The sequence below is a fragment of the Tachypleus tridentatus genome, chromosome 1 (genome assembly GCF_004210375.1).
Source record: "Tachypleus tridentatus isolate NWPU-2018 chromosome 1, ASM421037v1, whole genome shotgun sequence".
NCBI classification, from domain to species: domain Eukaryota; kingdom Metazoa; phylum Arthropoda; class Merostomata; order Xiphosura; family Limulidae; genus Tachypleus; species Tachypleus tridentatus.
In genome coordinates, this window is record NC_134825.1 from 93,140,651 (window position 1) to 93,160,876 (window position 20,226).

Here is a 20,226-nt window from a genome sequence, read left to right on the forward strand (position 1 = left end):
TGTTCTTGATCAAAGTAGAAAGAAGACTCCACCTTGATTTGGATGAAAAAGTAAAAGAAATATAACAAAATAATCAGAAGAAAATAGCAGTAGCTGATCTATCCATATGGTGTGGTTGATACACGTTTCGTTGTAGTTTCCTCGACAGCCCATCGGTAACCTCCCGTCCCTCTAGCAATTATCGGGCAAAATCTGGGACACTCCCGAAATATGGGACGAGAGACATGCTAAAAGGTATCTCGTTGTTTTACATGATTCTCCAGGCAAGGAAGTGATATACTTTTTTCTAATTAGCAGTAAGATAACGTTCCCGAAGGCATTTAGTAACCTGATCATAGAGGCCAACGCCCACAATTTAAAATGTTCTTCCAAACCCGAGTCTTCAATATGTCTGTTTACGAATATGTGAGGATACGAAACATTCTACTGTTCATAGCCGTAAATTTAGTTGTTGCGTGTGAGGAGATGAAACATTCTGCTGTTCATTGCCACAAATTATATATATTATATATATATAAGATAAAGGTGTTTATTTTAAAGGCAAGAATATTCAGGCTTTTATATTATGTAGAAATAACTGGTGGTTCAGACCATTCAGAGACTGACGTATATATTACTGTCTATCAGTTTTGTCCATGATCTCAAATGGGGTCAAGACATCCTGGTCTCATAGAATTCTGGGGTTACATTGCTAGATTAATATTGATTAAGAAAGGTCACATCATGATACAGCATGCTTCTTTACCAAACTATTTTGTTCCAACATCCCAATTTTAAGATCATACAAGGAGGCTAGACGACCCACTAAAATGTATGTAAATTAAGTTTTGAAATGAATAGTAAGCCGTTAAAATTTTAAATATTCAACAAAAAATGTCAAGTCTTAACTTTTGACGAAAGACAGCAAATTGTTTCTCACAATGTTCCTAATAGCAGTCTCTACTTTATTAGTTTAAGTGTTAAAATTAAAACCTTCCTAAAAATTTTATATATGTAATTTTTTGTTACAACTTCATTAGAGCCAATTGGATAATTGAGACAGTCTAGTTAGTTTTTTTTCTGTTTTCATTATTAAAGGGAACAGGTGTATATCCTAGTGGTATTTTGCTCAAACTGTGAACCCAAGGATTCAATGTTCGTAGTGTGGGACCATAAATGCACTAGAAGAGTGACTGACGTTTAAATCCCACTATTCACTCACATAAGAACAGCACAAGAGTTGAATAAAGGTGCTGTTAACTAATTTCCAACTCCAAATCTATCATTTGAAAATCAGGACCGCCATGCACAGGTAGCCCTAAAACAGACAAACAGACATTATTAAAATAATACCTGAAAAACTGACCTACAGAGAAAACAACAATACAAAAAAAAACCCACCAAGAAAGCACCAGAATAAATAGAGGGACGAAGACATTTATAGATTAAAAAGAGGTCAATCAGGGCACAAATGAACTGTGTAAATAAGTATAGACTTAGGACAAAAGAACCATTTCAGTATTATAAAACAGTATGTGCCAATGGTTCTCAAACATCTTTTACGAACCACCTCAACTGCTTTTTTTTCTATTATATAAACTTTAGTTAAAGTTGAATTACAATAATAATTTCAACTACTTTTATTTATAGACCATGGTTTTAACTATTTTTATCGACAAACCATGGCTGTAATTATTTTTATCAAGAGACCATGATTAAAACTATTTTTGTACAGACAATGGTTACAATTTTTTTTACCTGCAGACCCTGACTACAATTATTTCTTGATGTACAGCGTTACTATATATAGAAATGTCCTTAATGAAGACCTTCTTCTTTCTATGTACTGTTACTACATATAGAAACGTTCTGGTTGATAATACCCTTCTCGCTGCACGCTGTTACTACATATAGAAATGTTTTGGTTCGTGATACGCTTCCCGCTGCACACTATTACTATATATGGAAACGTTCTGGTTGATGATACTCTACTCGCTATATATATTTTAATAGGTATAACATGCTTGAATGGATATTGTTACTATGAAGAAGAATATTCAAGTAACTCAGTTTCGTAACTTTTCGTGATTATCTATTACGTTAAGCATAATAAGACAAGCATTTATATGAATAATGAGCTGAAACAACACAATGAAATAGAATTATTTATAAAAATTAATCGGTTTAAAAATGGTCATTTTCCACACAGAATTTTAGTTCTGTTACAATTCTCAAAAACCTGTTAAACTCTTATCAATATTCCAGCTTTAGTCTCTTAACTATCTTTTATGTAGATATGAAAACATAAACATTTATATCTTTTTAAGTTTGGAGTAAAACTTTGATACATTTGTTTTAATATAACCAACTGTTGATGAAAATAAATAAATATTTTGGTGAAATTTTAAATTTTAAACTTAAATTTTTATGTATCTTAGAACGGCTGGTATGGGTATTAACACTCTTACTAATAAAGCAGAGAATAACGTTTCGACCTTTCTAGATGACGTAGATTTTATTTGAAGTGGGTTTCTCGTTACCAAGAATGTTAATTTTTCATCACGTTTGTTTTGATGAATAAAAAGGTTTCTAATGTACAAAAAATTGTTTGTTCTTTAACTTTAAAGAAAAATTGTTATAACACATAATAATTTAAATAAAATGAGAATATACTGAAGCGCCACGAAAAAGTTAACACGAAAAACAATTAAATTCTCAAAGTAAGATAGACCGAGAAATTAGAGCAACAAGGCTCAACATCGTTTGATGAGACAGGGTTAAAACTATCCACCCTACCCCTAAGAAACAGCAACTTAATCTGTTATTATTATTTTAACTCATAAATAGTTTGTCGAAAAAATGCGGGTGTTAATAAAAACACTGGTAACTGCGAGTTACTGCTTATATTTGTAGTACGTAATTCTTAAAGAATGTTACAAGTATGCCGCAGATAAACTTGGTACCTTGTGATCAAAAGGGAACGATCCTTATAGACTTTTTATTTTATGATCTCTTAACTCTATTTCACAAATACTCTATCCTCCTGCGTGCTTGTTATAAATGATATCACCTAGTAACATCAGCCAGTAGGAATAATAAGCCGATTTATTTTTTTTTGAAAAATATTGAAGCATATGTTATGTATTATATTTTATTTCGGACAAGTCTCCGATTAATTATATTACGTACGTTACGTATTGCTATTTCAAATAAACAGAAATTTGAATTTGAATTTAATTAAATGTTAATATGTATTAAATTTATGGTATTTGCTAACTAGATTGATATACACAATTTTCTTTTTTAACACAAATATATTTTAATATACACTTTATTATAACTAATAGTTATTATAAATATTGGTTTATATGCAAGTGTGTGTGTGTGTGTGTGTGTATTTTCATATAGCAGAGCCACATTGGCCTATCTGCTGAGTCCACCGAGGGGAATCGAAGCCATGATTTTAGCGTTGCAAATCCGTACACTTACCGCTGTACCAGCAGGGACATATACAATATTCAAAATCTATAAACGTTCCTGGTTCAATTCTTTTAGTTTTCTATTAATAAGCGTTAACCACAACTATAGCTTCCGAGGTCTATAACACACTGACTGTCTTCTTCTGTCTCTTGCTAGCTGTTTTTTATATCAATCACGCTAGACTCTAGAAAGTTCACCAAAGTTCACTTGGCAACAATATTGTTAATCAGTAGTATTACATAAACACCTACTACATTATTGATTCTTACTCTCAAGAATCTTTTACGTATTTCGAGAACAGGTGGGACTTGCGCAAAACACAGTCAAGAAGATACGTAACATAAAGATGAAACTATACAGAAACAAGCATAAGCACTGAAATAATAGTGGAACAGTAAATATGTTAGACATAACAATGACACCACTTAATATATCGTAGAATGGGAAAAATCTATTTATTTACTTTTGCTTTACATTACCAAAATATATCTTACAGTCTTGTCCCAAATAACTAGACATTGTTTTATATTGATGTTATTATCTATAAGCATGGAGTAGTTATTGAGTGAATGCCCGAGATTAATAACAGAGAAGGTAGCGTATGATCGAACAAACATGTAAGGGTTGTTATTCTAGTCTGTGTAAATTGTTTTGAGCAGTTATTTGTCAAAACCCATATACACACCTGTTTTAAAATAAAAGGGTGTGATTAAAATATTTTATTTTTCGAAATAGATAAATGCTTTGTTCAGACTATTTTTCTGTACCTGATGTAGATTCATGCCACGTTACGTTTCAGAAGTTGTAGGTCGTCAAATTGTTCTACTGTCCAGAAATGATATGAAGCAGACAGACATCGCCAGAACGGTAGGGTACTCTTGGTGTACCATATTCAGAATCCTGATAGAACATCAGCTTACATTTCACGTCGTTCCAGAAACGTTTACTAGTAGACGCAGAAAAACTACTGCCCGAGATTACCGTATTTTGAACAGGTTAACACGTCAAGGTCGATAAAGGCCTTGCAACACATTACGAATAAGAAAATGAACAAACAAGATCATTTTGCAAGAAGGGCTATCTGAAAACTAATATTGACCAGAATTCACCGCCGTCATCGTGTTATTTAGGAAAGATAACATGCCAGGTTACAGTTAGGACACTGGCTACAAGTCATCTTTTCATATGATTCCTTCTATAAGGAGATGGTGGAGTACATGTTTGGGCGGCTGTTCATCGTGATAAAAATGTTCTTTATATCTTAAAATGAAACATCAATGGCGTCTCATACAGGCGTAACATATGGAAAATATTTTTGCCATATGCTAGAGAAATATTTGGCAAATATTTTGTGTTCCAGGATGACAATGTTACTGCCCAAAGTGCGCGTATATTATAGGATTATATCTCACCAGGGAAACGTTACAAGAATGTCGTGGCCAGCAAAGCCTCCAGATTGTAAACTCTTTGCTAAGCACAATCATAAACCAGCTACTGTAGCTGTTGTTCCACGACACCATTAAGGTTATTTCCAAGAAAATTATACTAATAATTTGTCTTTTGCTACCACTCATGCATAACTTTATATTTATTATAATTAAAATACATCTGCCATCAACAAATAACTTAAATATATTTGTATGGTAATAACATCCTTCTAGCAGTGAGCAACATCCGAAACTTTAATGTCATCAGCAGATTTGAATAATCTATTGACCATTTCTCCACCTATATTATTAATATAAAACAAAAATATCAAAGGTTCTTCTCTGAATATCAAGGTACTCGTGGTATTAATTCAATTATAATAACCTTCTGTTTTCTCTCATCTAGCCAATTTTCTATCCACTGAACTTATATATTCCCACCACAAAACTACAGAGCGAAATTTTTTTGACAGATCTTTAATCTGAAACTTTTTTTTTAACAAATGTTTTCTGAAATCCAGATATACCATATCAGCACCCATATCTTCATCTAGATAAGTCATAATGTTTTCATAGAATGTCAAAATGGGTATTAAGGCAAAAGTTTCCCCTAGTGAAATCATGTTATCCAACTCTATTTTAAGCTGTATTGAGATAATTTATAAAGCATCCTTTATTAGACGTTCCAGAAATTTTCCAACCTCTGATGTTAAACTTATAGGCCTATAATTATTAGACAATTTTTATTATTTCTCTTATAAAGCTTAGTAGCCTTAGCTAATTACCAATCTTCGAGCACCTCCCCATAACTCTGTGTAACAAATATTTTACTTTTTCTTGTTCCTTTATTTTCCAGTCGCTTATGCCTGAAGTAAATGGAAAATACCTATTTTTCTCTTGAAACTTTGCTTTTGTGACCTGGGTAAAGAAGTATATTTTAATATACAAACAAACTAAAAAAACACAATACTAATTTATAATAACGGTTATTATTAATAGTTGTTACAAATAAGATATTATATACAAGAGTATTAGAAAATTACAAACTATACTGAGTTTCTTCTCTGATCTAGAACTGAATATGTTATTGATGATCCAGGTCCACGACGAGCAGATTAATTCTGAGTTAATTTTGTTACACCTCACCTAAGCTAACGATGTCTTGTTTTGCCATACACCCTTACAAGCTGACTTTTGTTACACCTTACCTAAGCTAACGATGTCTTGTTTTGCCATACACCCTTACAAGCTGACTTTTGTTACACCTCACCTAAGCTAACGATGTCTTGTTTTGCCATACACCCTTACAAGCTGACTTTTGTTACACCTCACCTAAGCTAACGATGTCTTGTTTTGCCATACACCCTTAGAAGCTGACTTTTGTTACACCTTACCTAAGCTAACGATGTCTTGTTTTGCCATACACCCTTACAAGCTGACTTTTGTTACACCTCACCTAAGCTAACGATGTCTTGTTTTGCCATACACCCTTAGAAGCTGACTTTTGTTACACCTCACCTAAGCTAACGATGTCTTGTTTTGCCATACACCCTTACAAGTTGACTTTTGTTACACCTCACCTTAGCTAATGATGTCTTGTTTTGCCATACACCCTTACAAGCTGACTTTTTTCGGCATTGATATTTAATGTCTTCATATAGATATTAACGCCCAAATAAATTCATTAAAGTTGAACGGGTTATAATGTGTGAAATCTACAAACGTTCCTGGTCAAATTCTGTAGTTTTCTGATTAATAAGCGTTAATCATAATTATATCTTCCGATAACTATAACACTATGACTGTAGCTGCCCAATAATAATACTCTTCTGTTTCTCAGCTAGATGCTTTTTATACGAATCACGCGAGTTTGTATACATCTCAATAACGTTTCAGCGCGTTTTTGTAAAACAAATATCATTGATTCTTACTCTCAAAAATATTTTACAAATTTCGAAAACAGGACGACTTGTGAAGTAAACAGTCAAGCATATACGTCATAGGCAAAAAAAGAAAACTATATTAAAACCAGCATAGGTATTGAAATAAATGTATAACAGTAAATCCGTTACATACTGTGAACCAAAAGGTCTATTGTTCGCATCTCGTTTCTGCAAAAATATGCTCAACACTTTGGGACTGTGGGTGCACAAAAAATTTAAAAGGTAGTCCCAAAGTTATAAAATGTTCCATCTTGGAATCTGTTTTGTTAATCCTCCACAGAAGTGCTATTACTCCTTTCTGTAACTAAATGATTTGTATTTGATTAAATTTTTAGAACAATTTCCGATTTTGAATTTACAATCAACTTATAAGCCTTAATCTAACCTGAGGTCAAAGTAAAAAAATTATTTACTGGTAAAAACTGTTCAGAGCTTAAACCCTCGCTTGAACAATGCCAACGATATACTTTCAATATATTATAAAAACAAATTCGTGATTATATTGTACAAGTTAAATTTCTGTGCCCAATACTGAATACTTTCCGCACGATTATTCTATATTTATACAGGTATAACGAATGTTTGGTGTAATAGAGTCAGTCACAATTGTGAGAATCTAAGAAGCAAAAGTTTCGTTGAAGCACACCATGATATCTTTTATCTGGCTAATTACTTCTGTGTTTTAAAGTGAAAAAATGAAATGATTTTGTTTCTCTTACACAACTTAAAGTAGGTAATTGCATATTTTTATAAGACAAAGCAATGCTATTTTGAGCATACCATAAGGGCATACGACATTACTACCATTATAATCAACAATAAAAACTCGAAACACTCGATAAAGACAAACACTAAGAATAAGCAGGAATAAAATTATACATACAGATATGTTCCACTTTATCAAAGTTCTTTCTGACAAACATTCAAATGCTATGCAGTAAGAAGAGTATTTAGAACCACGACGCAATTAATACACTTCAAACCATTGAAGACCCAATGATCTCAAAACATGATTTACCATTTGTAAATATGAAGTTTATTATACTTACAAAACATTAATATTATAATTCAAAAGCTTTATAAACCTACAAGATTCTGGAATATTAATCTACGGGCTATAGCACGTGATGTCAGAGAATACCACATAATTATAAAAAACATATGATTAAGTAACTCTAAATCACAATTGGTTATTGACTTTGTGTTTTGACTGCTAATCTGTTGCCATCTTCATGGGTGTCCTGAGAAGAAGGGCTCTTTCCAAATCTTACAGATAGAAAGGTTGATGTGGAGTCTTCTCTGTTAAAACTTTAATCTTCTAATTTATTTTAATATTTTTCAAACATTATTTAGTCTTTCTTACTTCTACGTTAGGTTGGCTAAGTGTATTATTAGTTATACACATGCAAAAGACAAAGTTGTTTTTCTGTTTCCTCGTCTGATATCTGATTAACACAATCTTACTGAACTAAATGTATGCTACACTTAATCAGCTGTCATTTAGTTTAATAAAACACAGCCCATGAGTGAAATGCCATGAAATAAAAGGAGTATCTATTATTTTAAATAAAAATGATTACTTTAAAAATACAGATTTAGCAAATTTACTTAAAATGTTCCATATACTGGATTAAATACATATCTGGTTTGAAACAAACAAAAAAATCTGCACTCATTTCTCTGGAGATATTTATATGGACATGCAGAATTGGTAGCCGCAGCATTGCAGCTCACATAATGGCTCTCAGTTTCTTTATTTTTCAAGCACACGAGCTTTTAACTAATAACTTCGTATACTTAATAATTTGAGATCTAATTACAGCAGTAGCTATTGAGGATGAATTCTTGTTTTATATTATAGATTTTGTGTCAAAAGAAGCTGTCAAAGCACATTAGACATACAAACTTGCTGCCACGGCTTCATATGTTTTTATTCGTATAATCTCAAACTGTTTATTTGGTTTTTAAATAATAGATTCGGTTAGAGAGGTTATCTCAACAGAGTTGTTTCTGGATAGTAAATGACAAAGATATTTCTATGAATGTAATGTTTTCATGTCCATGATTTTCTGCCTGTGAATTTTGTTTCGGTTACTATGTTTTTGTTTTCATCCTACATACAGAAAACGAGTTCGTTATATTAAAACGGTATTTAAGCCATACCACGTCGTTAAAGTCCATGTCGTCACGGTCAGTCATTTTTTATCTCACGACCGTGCATCTTCTCAATATCACTGCAACGCAATATCGATTTATGAGAACGACGATTTCTTAGCGTCTGTTTGAACAATTTAACTACAGAAATCTATAGAGCATGCATTATCCAGCTGCTTCAGGTGTGTGACGGTTGAACGAATATGTCGTGGAAGCAACTTGTGCACTCGTGACTTGTGTCGCTTTTTTCAGATAAAGATGCTCAATGGTTATATTGTTTAATGTTGGCTGGGTCGCGTAGACGACCTTTGGCACTGATCTTGTCTGCCAACCCGAAAAGGTAACAATACAAATTCCACACAAGGAAAGAATATCCTTGCTATATCCATCCAATTTTCAAAGAGAGAATGCAACACTTGCCAGATCAGGTGTTTTCCGAACAACAAGGATACATCATTTCCTAATATACTGAATGAGTGAGCCTAATAAATCAACGGTCTAAGTTTATTAATAATAATCAGCATCTGTTATTGGTTAAGATAAAGTTTACTGAAAATATAATAACGAAAATCTGAATTATAGAACCACAAAATCATATTGATGTTGGTCAAAATAATTCTGAATTTTCTCCCTCTAAGAAGTAATACTGATGTAAAAATTCTACAAAAAAAATATGATTACTAAAACTGACACCGAAAAATTGTCCTTAGTGATTTAGTATCTAATCAATCGTTTAATACAATATCAACTATAAACTTCGTGCGGTGATCTATGTATTTTTGTGACAATCGCCAATTCAGTTTTTAAGTTTTGTTTTCTATGCTTTAAAATCATTTGTTTTTGTATAATTAATGTTTACGTTTATAGCAATACTGAAATTCCAAATGGTTGTCCCATGTATGTTAACAAATGTATATTGCCATAAAAATCGCCTAAATAACCACTTTAAAAGTATCTATACGTTCAAAGTTTCAAATATTTGCAATAACCATATTTCGAATTGATTTCGTAATTTTTATTTAGTTCAAGGTCTCCCATTCTAAAAGCCTTTGACTTCGTTTGTAGACGTTACTCGTAAGTATCGTTTATATAAAGAACAGCTTTTGAAACTGTCACAAAATTAGTGTGATAGTTTAATATATGCAGTTAACTGCTTAGTTATTTACGAACTATGTAAAATGGTTTCTTTTTCGTTAGAGTGAGGATCGAATTGAAGAAGATACTTGGATAGATTGGAGCTGGTAGTGGATGTTTTCCGGAAAACGCTTGGAGAGATTAGTGCTACTGGTGATATTTTCCGGGTAACGCTTGGAGAGATTAATTGCTGCTGGTGATGTTTTCCGGGAAACTCTTGGGTAGATAAGTGCTCTTGTGATGTTTTCCAGAATATTACACTTGAAGTGCATTTTGATAATTTTCAATAAGTAAAAACATGAAAATATTCGTGGAAGTGTAACTAATAAATACTAATTTGGGTAATTAGCACAGCTCTGCTTTTACATTTAAAAAGGGTTAAATATTTGAATATTATAAATCCTTTGGGTAATTCTCTATGATTAGCATACCACACTGTGGATCCATGATTCTCGTTCCATAACACCATCCCTCCAGTGGCACAGTGGTATGTCTGCGGATTCAAACCGCTAAAACTTGGTTTAAATACCAATGGTGAACAGATCACAAGTAGCCTTTTGTGCTTAATTCTAAAAGAAACAAAACAAACAAACCAATAATATCAAATGTAAAAATTAACTGCAAACTTTTAGGATGTGTTTGCGTTTTCAGAATAACAATCAAATTCCATTATTCGTCTGATGACAGTGGGCATTGAGCGGTGTTGGTTATTTGCTTTCCCTCTAATATAATACTTTTAAACATTGGATGGCAAGCGCCGAATACCATTTGTCCAGCTTTATAGTAAAAAATTAACAAACAAAAATAAATAATTTTTCCGTTTATTGTAAAATTAAAACATTATTATTTTTAAAGTTTCAAAATATTTCTAATATTTTTATTTAAATAACTTTATAATCTGCTTACTTTAAACTTGAATGTTTAAATAAAAGAAAAACGTTTTTCCACCAAAGGCGAATATAATCGTCGAAAATCAGGAGATAAATATCAAGTAAAGATTCATACAGCATAAAAAAATGCTGCAGTTTGTTATATTTATTTAACTGTTGCCATTGTCAAATAGTAATAAATTAGAAAAGTTCTCTAACTTTTTTTATAAATATTATGTTATAGAATGTCATCGAGTGTACCATGCTAATCTTATATGTGTTTGTTTTTTTCTTATAGCAATGTCACATCGGGCTATCTGCTGAGCCCACCGATGGAAATTAAATCCCTGATTTTAGCGTTGTAAATCCGTAGACTTACCGCTGTACTAGTGGGGATGTGATCTTATGTAAAAAACATATTTACGTAATTTTGTGTTCATTACAAAATTATATACGAAATTGTGTTCTTATGTTAAAACGCACTTTTTCACGTTAATATTTGTTAATTTTTATAAAAGTAAATTAGTGTACTACATAAAGCCTCAGGAAATTGGTCGAGTTCAACGAAATTAGAACAAGGAACTGAAATGAAAAACAAAGGAACCTTTGTGCAATAAACATACAGCATTCTCTATTTCATCGTTATATTGTTGACAATAAACATACAGCATTCTCTATTTCATCGTTATATTGTTGACAATAAACATACAGCATTCTCTATTTCATCGTTATATTGTTGACAATAAACATACAGCATTTTCTATTTCATCGTTATATTGTTGACAAATGAATTGATTATTTATGTATTATTTGACTGACTACGTTCCATAAATATACAGAATTTGAAAAATTAGTTTATTGCTCTTTCGTTTTAAAAAAACCTTCTAATAATAGTCAGTATACCAACTACCGTCCCCTAGTGAAATAGCAGTAAGTTTACGACCTAGCAATGCTAAAATCCGGGGTTCGATTCTCCCCCATATTGAAAAGAAAAAAGTATAGCTTTTGATCTAAAAACAAACAAACAGAATATTAGGTCTCAATCTTGCTCTCCACCTCATAAATCTGATGTTAAACCTAATAAACTGTCTTAAAACAAGAGGTATAGAAATGATCGATGCTAGATTCTTACAAATAAAAACTATATTTCTAAGAACTGGTTTTCCGTCTAAAGTGATCGAATGTCACTAATAACGTCAAAATATAATCATTAGGCAAGACAACGTGAAACCTAATATAATATTAGGTTGAGGAATAATTCGTGAGCGTTTTTAAATAATTTCATTCAAGCATTACATGCAAGACTATACAATACTTCAATGCATGAACACATTACACCCAAAACATTTATTATGATACTTTAATTCATGTAATACCTAGGTATATAGTAAGCATTGTTTTAAACGAAATGTAACCTGGTGTCGAAAATATTTTGTCCAACATTCCATAATGAGCTGAAAATGAAAGCTAAAACATATGAAAATCAAAACACCATCTATTAGCAAAAATTATCTACCAAATGACATGAAATATTTTGCGTTTCATTTATGAATAATTTTTTTAACTAAAAACGCTCACGAATTATTCCTCAACCCAATATAATCACTAGGCGAGACAACGTGAAACATAGATAACGTGAAACCTAATATAATCTCCATGCAAGACAACGTGTTCTTGTTGCACTTCAACTGCCATTAAGTCTGACAAAAATTTGTAGAAAATCTAGTGTAAACAGTGTTTTCAGCTGACGTCATATACTCTGTATATAAATAGTGTTTTCAGACGTCGTCGCATACTTTTTGTATAAACACTGTTTTCAGATGACGCGCATACTTTGTTTATTAACAGTGTTTTCAAACAGCGTCTCATACTCTGTGTATAAACAATGTTTTCAAACGACGTCCCACAATTTGTGTTTAAACAATGTTTTCAAACAACGTCGCATATTCTGTGTATAAAGTGTTTTCACACGACGTCGCATCTTCTGTGTATAAACAATGTTGTCAAACGACGTCGTAGACTCTGTGTATAAAGAGTGTTTTCAGATGGCGTTGCATACTCAGAGAACAGGAGCAAAGCTGCTGAAATGAATTTGTCGTTGAAACACAAAGGTCAATCTTGTTATCTTGTTTGTTGTTAAGCACAAAATGCACATTTGATTATCTGTGTTTGTTGGCATTATAAGCTCTCAGACGTACCACTTAGCCACCAGGGGCTTAGTACAATCATTCAGAAACAAAGGAAACATTTGCATATAATCGAAACTCGAGCAATCTCTGCTGTCATTGGACACGAGGTTCTAAGTGAAAGAAGAAACTGAAAGGAACAACATTCACATTTCCGACAATGAGGAATCAATGAATATAACAAAATAACTAGTTTCCAATGTTTTATATTAACTGTTTATTATTTTGATGTGTATAATTCATTTCTTCTTTGACTTTACACTTCCATTGTTGACAACTATAGTGCTGTATGGAAGTATCGTTCCTTTATACAAGTGTAACGTTTATAATTCGAATCAATATAAATCATTTACTTACAAAACACTTGAAATAACTTTTCCCCTGGTTAAATACGATCGCAAATAATTTGACTAAAGAAAGCTTATTAAATCTGTCTTTGTTTTTAAGAATTTTGCGCAAAGCTACATGAGAGCTATTTTCGCTAGCCATTCTTAATTTAGAAATGTAAGGCCCACTGCCAACAAGTATCGGTGTTAACATTTGTTACAAGGTTATCGTTCGTAACTGAAACTTTCATGAATTGCTAGGCTAAACTGTTTTAAATGAGTGACATTCAATTATAAAGATAAAATTGTGAATGTCCTTGAAAACATGAAAAATATTACATTAATACAATATTTCTAAAATTTTTTCTATGAAAGAATATTCTAACACCAGTGTATATGATAATGTGGAAATATTATTTGCCCACATTATAGAATATTTAAAAATATTCTGTACACTATAAGTGAAAAACCCTACACGTTATTCATTATACAACAAGTATAAATTTTATTATAGGTACAAACTACGTGAAACGGCTTGATGCAGTAATATTGACAAGTTTATAGTTCGTATTTATTAGATAAATATGACGTAAAACATAATTAATTAAATAGAATACATGTGCTCCCGTAGCCCAAACCTAGAACATACACAGGATTAGATCAATAAAATTTAAAAACGTACTGAAAAGCACTTCCATTTTATCCGCACTGCTGAGAGCAATCCAAGATTTATTGCTGTTCTCCATTGGAATAGAGGTGATTCATAACACGCCCATGGACTCCCTTTAATTTTACTTTTTAATTGAATGATTTGATGATTTGACGCTTTCTCTTACAATGTATCTATGATTTCAAAGTGTGTTAACAGAAAGCGAACCACAGAATCTCAAATTTAGATTTACAGCCCGACACAATGATCTCTTGACTTGCCTTTATTCCTCGTTCTGTTTTAACTGCTTACACAATTCGACTAACTATAATCAATTTCTATAAGAAAGTTTTGACCAGCTATCAAATATCACTATTATTTTATCTTTTATACATATTGTAAAACAAACTTGACGTTCAAGCTATAAAAGCATAAAATTCTGTTCGTCCTGGCCAAAATATATTTATATTTTTCTAACTTTTAAGATCATTATTATTAGGATGGCATACATATACACTTAATGCTGTCAAACTGAAAAATGCATTTTATATTAACATTCACATATGTAATTTGTATAATGAAACAAGTTCTTTGGACATCATAAACGATTTATTAGAATATTAAACAATTTTATCAAACATCTGTAGAATTATGGGTCGTTCCGCATTTCATGTATTTCAACAAAACCTTATCAAAATACATATAATTACAAAATATAACAACAAATTATTATAATTATTACCCGCAACCTTACATCAGATCATAGTATCTAGTTTGTTCTATTCATACTCTGATATCCTCTGTAAAACGACGTGGCATGCTGTCGATAAGGTTATTGGTATAATCCACTGTGATTCCATCCCAACTTGTCACAGAAACGTGATGCAACACAGCTACAGTAGCTGGTTTATGATTGTGCTTAGCAATTTTCCGGCTCATTTCTGCCCAACAGTTCTCAAAAGGTTATAATCTGGAGGTTTTGCTGGCCACGACATTCTTGTAACGTTTCCCTGGTGAGATATAATCCTATAATATACGCGCACTTTGGGCAGTAACATTGTCATCCTGGAACACAAAATATTTGCCAAATTTTTCTCTAGCATATGGCAAAAATATTTTCCATATATTACGCCTGTATGAGACGCCATTGATGTTTCATTTTAAGATATAAAGAACATTTTTATCACGATGAACAGCCGCCCAAACATGTACTCCACCATCTCCTTATAGAAGGAATCATATGAAAAGATGACTTGTAGCCAGTGTCCTAACTGTAACCTGGCATGTTATCTTTCCTAAATAACACGATGACGGCGGTGAATTCTGGTCAATATTAGTTTTCAGATAGCCCTTCTTGCAAAATAATCTTGTTTGTTCATTTTCTTATTCGTAATGTGTTGCAAGGCCTTTATCGACCTTGACGTGTTAACCTGTTCAAAATACGGTAATCTCGGGCAGTAGTTTTTCTGCGTCTACTAGTAAACGTTTCTGGAACAACGTGAAATATAAGCTGATGTTCTATCAGGATTCTGAATATGGTACACCAAGAGTACCCTACCGTTCTGGCAATGTCTGTCTGCTTCATATCATTTCTGGACAGTAGAACAATTTGACGACCTATAACTTCTGAAACGTTACGTGGCATGAATCTACATCAGGTACAGAAAAATAGTCTGAACAAAGCATTTATCTATTTCGAAAAAAAAAATATTTTAATCACACCCTTTTATTTTAAAACAGGTGTGTATATGGGTTTTGACAAATAACTGCTCAAAACAATTTACACAGACTAGAATAACAACCCTTACATGTTTGTTCGATCATACGCTACCTTCTCTGTTATTAATCTCGGGCATTTACTCAATAACTACTCCATGCTTATAGATAATAACATCAATATAAAACAATGTCTAGTTATTTGGGACAAGACTGTAAGATATATTTTGGTAATGTAAAGCAAAAGTAAATAAATAGATTTTTCCCATTCTACGATATATTAAGTGGTGTCATTGTTATGTCTAACATATTTACTGTTCCACTATTATATCAGTGCTTATGCTTGTTTCTGTATAGTTTTTTCTTTATGTTACGTATCTTCTTGACTGTGTTTTGCGCAAGTCCCGCCTGTTCTCGAAATACGTAAAAGATTCTTGAGAGTAAGAATCAATAATGTAGTAGGTGTGTACCGTGTTTACTCGCTTATAAGACGGGGATTTTTCCTCGAGATTTCGGGCTCAAATTGGGGGGCCCGTCTTATAGGCGAGGTCTACAGACATAGAAAATAAATTTAGTTCACTCAGTTTATCAGATCGTTCCTCAAATGCGGAATTTCGAATTCCATTGACGGCAGTGAGGATGATGAACTTTTCAGTGAGTTTATCGGCGGCAGAGATGACGTAGAGCAGGAGGAGAACACGGAGGAATGTGACCTCTACGATGATGGATTGTCCGAGGAGCAGTTTTATGAACTGTTTGGAGATAGCGACAACGAATAATTTGAAGGCTTTTGAATTTCATAACTTGCATACTGATTTCCTGTGTTCTATTAAAGTGCAGTTTGCGTAAACTCTTTTAATACTTTGAAGAAATGTGGTTTAAAAGTTAGCATAAACGTACTTTGATACTGAAATATGTTGTGATAAGTTTTGTGCGTTAGATTGTTCTTTGTTATGTGTTTTAAATATGAATATTTATCATACAGTAAATAAAATAGTTGATGAAATTCCATTAAACGCTTGAACACCGAGTTTGGATTTATTCATTTATTTTCACTTTTCTATCTCTTCTATTTTTCTCCTTCTAATCTAAAATCGAAATATCGTATACGAAACCCAAAATTAGGTTTCTATTAATTTCCATTTTTTTTCACTTTTCTCTCGTTACCTGCTTTCCTTCCTTCGTCTTATAAACGAGTCTAAACAGAATATCGACAATCTCTCAGGTGAAGTTGGGACCCGTCTTATAAGCGAATCGTCTTATAAACGAATAAAAACGGTATGTAATACTACTGATTAACAGTATTGTTGCCAAGTGAACTTTGATGAACTTTCTAGAGTCTAGCGTGATTGATATAAAAAACAGCTAGCAAGAGACAGAAGAAGACAGTCAGTGTGTTATAGACCTCGGAAGCTATAGTTGTGATTAACGCCTATTAATAGAAAACTAAAAGAATTGAACCAGGAACGTTTATAGATTTTGAATATTGTATATGTCCCTGCTGGTACAGCGGTAAGTGTACGGATTTGCAACGCTAAAATCATGGCTTCGATTCCCCTCGGTGGACTCAGCAGATAGGCCAATGTGGCTCTGCTATATGAAAATACACACACACACACACACTTGCATATAAACCAATATTTATAATAACTATTAGTTATAATAAAGTGTATATTAAAATATATTTGTGTTAAAAAAGAAAATTGTGTATATCAATCTAGTTAGCAAATACCATAAATTTAATACATATTAACATTTAATTAAATTCAAATTCAAATTTCTGTTTATTTGAAATAGCAATACGTAACGTACGTAATATAATTAATCGGAGACTTGACCGAAATAAAATATAATACATAACATATGCTTCAATATTTTTCAAAAAAAAATAAATCGGCTTATTATTCCTACTGGCTGATGTTACTGGGTGATATCATTTATAACAAGCACGCAGGAGGATAGAGTATTTGTGAAATAGAGTTAAGAGATCATAAAATAAAAAGTCTATAAGGACCGTTCCCTTTCGATCAGAAGGTTCCAAGTTTATCTGCGGCATACTTGTAACATTCTTTAAGAATTACGTACTACAAATATAAGCAGTAACTCGCAGTTACCAGTGTTTTTATTAACACCCGCATTTTTTCGACAAACTATTTATGAGTTAAATTAATAATAACAGAATAAGTTGCTGTTTCTTAGGGGTAGGGTGGATAGTTTTAACACTGTCTCATCAAACGATGTTGAGCCTTGTTGCTCTAATTTCTCGGTCTATCTTACTTTGAGAATTTAATTGTTTTTCGTGTTAACTTTTTCGTGGCGCTTCAGTATATTCTCATTTTATTTAAATTATTATGTGTTATAACAATTTTTCTTTAAAGTTAAAGAACAAATAATTTTTGGTACATTAAAAACCTTTTTATTCATCAAAACAAACGTGATGAAAAGTTAACATTCTTGGTAACGAGAAACCCACTTCAAATAAAATCTACGTCATCTAGGAAGGTCGAAACGTTATTCTCTGCTTTATTAGTAAGAGTGTTAATACCCATACCAGCCGTTCTAAGATACATAAAAATTTAAGTTTAAAATTTAAAATTTCACCAAAATATTTATTTATTTTCATCAACAGTTGGTTATATTAAAACAAATGTATCAAATTTTTACTCCAAACTTAAAAAGATATATATGTTTATGTTTCCATATCTACATAAAAGATAGTTAAGAGACTAAAGCTGGAATATTGATAAGAGTTTAACAGGTTTTTGAGAATTGTAACAGAACTAAAATTCTGTGTGGAAAATGACCATTTTTAAACCGATTAAATTTATAAATAATTCTATTTCATTGTGTTGTTTCAGCTCATTATTCATATAAATGCTTGTCTTATTATGCTTAACGTAATAGATAATCACGAGAAGTTACGAAACTGAGTTACTTGAATATTCTTCTTCATAGTAACAATATCCATTCAAGCATGTTATACCTATTAAAATATATATAGCGAGTAGAGTATCATCAACCAGAACGTTTCCATATATAGTAATAGTGTGCAGCGGGAAGCGTATCACGAACCAAAACGTTTCTATATGTAGTAACAGCGTGCAGCGAGAAGGGTATTATCAACCAGAACGTTTCTATGTGTAGTAACAGTACATAGAAAGAAGAAGGTCTTCATTAAGGACATTTCTATATATAGTAACGCTGTACACCAAGAAATAATTGTAGTCAGGGTCTGCAGGTAAAAAAAATTGTAACCATTGTCTGTACAAAAATAGTTTTAATCATGGTCTCTTGATAAAAATAATTACAGCCATGGTTTGTCGATAAAAATAGTTAAAACCATGGTCTATAAATAAAAGTAGTTGAAATTATTATTGTAATTCAACTTTAACTAAAAAGAAAAAAAAAGCAGTTGAGGTGGTTCGTAAAAGATGTTTGAGAATCATTGGCACATACTGTTTTATAATACTTAAATGGTTCTTTTGTCCTGAGTCTATACTTATTTACACAATTCATTTGTGCCCTGATTGACCTCTTTTTAATTTATAAATGTCTTCGTCCCTCTATTTATTCTGATGCTTTCTTGGTGTGTTTTTTTTTTGTATTGTTGTTTTCTCTGTAGGTCAGTTTTTCAGGTATTATTTTAATAATGTCTGTTTGTCTGTTTTAGGGCTACCTGTGCATGGCGGTCCTGATTTTCAAATGATAGATTTGGAGTAGGAAATTAGTTAACAGCACCTTTATTCAACTCTTGTGCTGTTCTTATGTGAGTGAATAGTGGGATTTAAACGTCAGTCACTCTTCTAGTGCATTTATGGTCCCACACTACGAACAATGAATCCTTGGGTTCACAGTTTGAGCAAAATACCACTAGGATATACACCTGTTCCCTTTAATAATGAAAACAGAAAAAAAAACTAACTAGACTGTCTCAATTATCCAATTGGCTCTAATGAAGTTGTAACAAAAATTACATATATACAATTTTTAGGAAGGTTTTAATTTTAACACTTAAACTAATAAACTAGAGACTGCTATTAGGAACATTGTGAGAAACAATTTGCTGTCTTTCGTCAAAAGTTAAGACTTGACATTTTTTGTTGAATATTTAAAATTTTAACGGCTTACTATTCATTTCAGAACTTTAATTTACATACATTTTAGTGGGTCGTCTAGCCTCCTTGTATGATCTTAAAATTGGGATGTTGGAACAAAATAGTTTGGTAAAGAAGCATGCTGTATCATCATGTGACCTTTCTTAATCAATATTAATCAAGCAATGTAACCCCAGAATTCTATGAGACCCGGATGTCTTGACCCCATTTGAGATCATGGACAAAACTGATAGACAGTAATATATACG

General features: G+C 32.1%; 1 protein-coding gene across 2 annotated transcripts in view; it reads left to right on the plus strand.

Annotated features, from left to right (window-relative positions):
• Positions 1 to 20,226, plus strand: part of LOC143255626 (uncharacterized) — a 40,545-nt gene that overhangs the window by 7,091 nt on the left and 13,228 nt on the right. Inside the window, exons 2-3 of one of the 2 annotated variants that reach the window (XR_013030763.1) lie at positions 10,181 to 10,338; positions 11,285 to 12,368. The gene's annotated coding sequence lies outside the window, so the exon portion shown is untranslated. Of the gene's footprint in view, positions 1 to 18; positions 235 to 10,180; positions 10,339 to 11,284; positions 12,369 to 20,226 lie in introns of those variants that run through there. The other variant, XR_013030764.1, reaches the window with a different exon arrangement.